This window comes from Salmo salar, chromosome ssa13 (genome assembly GCF_905237065.1).
Source record: "Salmo salar chromosome ssa13, Ssal_v3.1, whole genome shotgun sequence".
Classification (NCBI taxonomy): Eukaryota; Metazoa; Chordata; class Actinopteri; order Salmoniformes; family Salmonidae; genus Salmo; species Salmo salar.
The window spans coordinates 51962963-51964816 of NC_059454.1; the positions used below are offsets into that span (position 1 = coordinate 51962963).

Here is a 1854-nt window from a genome sequence, read left to right on the forward strand (position 1 = left end):
TTGTCAATTAAAATAATAGCTTATTAAATAGCAATTTCTCAACAAGAAAGGGGGGGAAAACTGAAAACTAGCTGTTATTGGCAGAGAGGTTTGGAACTCTTTCTTATTGACTTGACTAGTTAAATAAAGATTAAATAAATACAAATAAAATAGTAGCCTACAATTGGGAAAAACTTAACGCATAAAGGTAAAAACAATATCTAGACCTAGGCCTGTATCATAAGATCATTTGAGTAATTTTGGTTCAGGTCATGCTATGATATGAACAAATGAATCTAGCCTGAGAGCATATTTCTGTCCTGCCCTTTGGAGCAGCATATAATGTACATGGCCTTTTCATTGCAAAAGTCCTGATCTTCTTAAAAATATGTTTACTGGGATGTATCCAGTCCGGGTGATGATTGCACATCTCTGGGAGGAAGGACGTCAACATTGCACAGCAGCTGAAACCTGGTTCCATCTGAGTGAAAGCTCCTTGGCCACAACACCAGGCTCCAGATAATTAAAGCTATAAAGGAGGAAAGCAGACGAAATAGACAAGACATTGAAACCTTTCATACCAGCAATAACATTAGTTGACCCCCAAGTCCAAGCAATAAACTCAAAGCACAAAGACAAAATACCTGAAGTGTTGCTTGTTCACTCTCAATCATCTCCTTGTAATAGTGGCGGTACTTGGGTTTATGCTGAAAGATAAATTCCAGAAAAATAGGTTAAAACATAAATGAATTCATGTTCTATAGCTTGTTATTGCCTGCCGACTGCTACAGCTGTACTAAAATGCCCTGTACACACTTAACCTGCTTCCATCCCAACAATGAAGGCAATGTAGACACAAGTAATAACTCTACCTACATATTACCACGACTGACCGGTACCCCTATATATAGCCTCGCTATTGTTATTTTTCTGCTGCTCTTTAATTATGTTACTTTCATTTCTTCGTTTTTTAGGTATTTTCTTAAAACTGCATTGTTGGTTAAGGGCTTGTAAGTAAGCATTTCACTGTAAGGTCTACAACTGTTTTATTGGGCGCATGTGACAAATAACATTTGATTTGGTAGCTAGGTAGTTAAACATGACAAACTGGCAAACATGAAAAAGATTATCATCATGTAATGCATGCCTTGGCACATCAGCAATCCACATTAACAGCAGAATGCAACAGGCCACATCTGTAAACAATGGTTTATTGCAGTTCGAAGCAAGCTATAACGGTACCTGTATGCAACTGTCTACCTAGTTAGCTAGTTAGCTAACAATAGCTAGCGATGAAAATGACTTTTTATACAGTTGAGATAGTTACATGTACATACGCTATTATCTTAGCATTTTAACTGTAGACTCTTACCGGTGTATGGATTATGATGATTCATTGCAGATTGAAACACTTTCAAAATAATCCTTCCCTTTTGGCTTCAGCCAGTCTAGACTGCTTTAACCACTATGTCGATACCAGCAGCTGTATTCAGGACAACACTGGTATTGAAATCTGTAGCTACACTTTATATGTAGTCCATGATGAAAATATCTGGGGTAGCAGAGAGCATGATGTGCCATTTGACAGAGCATTTTGACAAAAATGATTTATTTATTTTAAATTCAAATGCCTCTCCTTTGAAGTAGTGGCATGCGTCATATGCCCAGATTTCTGTAATGGGTCACATATTATTTGCATTAAAGGCCCAGTGCAGTCAAAAACACGATTTTTTTCCTGTGTTTTATATATTTCCACACTTAGGTTGGAATAATACTGTGAAATTGTGAAAATGATGATAATCAGTGAAAGAGCTGTTTGAAAAGACCGCCTGAAATGTCAGCCTCTTAATAGACCATTTTTTGTATTTAACCTTT

The 1854-nt window shown here is 36.8% G+C and overlaps 1 long non-coding RNA gene across 1 annotated transcript; it reads right to left on the minus strand.

Moving 5' to 3' along the window:
- Positions 1 to 291: 291 nt before the first annotated feature.
- Positions 292 to 1620, minus strand: LOC106567398 (uncharacterized). The gene is made up of 3 exons (XR_001320059.2): positions 1352 to 1620; positions 624 to 686; positions 292 to 508 (listed from the first exon to the last, which is right to left on the minus strand). It is a non-coding gene; the product is annotated as an uncharacterized lncRNA (long non-coding RNA).
- Between the last annotated feature and the right edge of the window lie 234 nt (positions 1621 to 1854).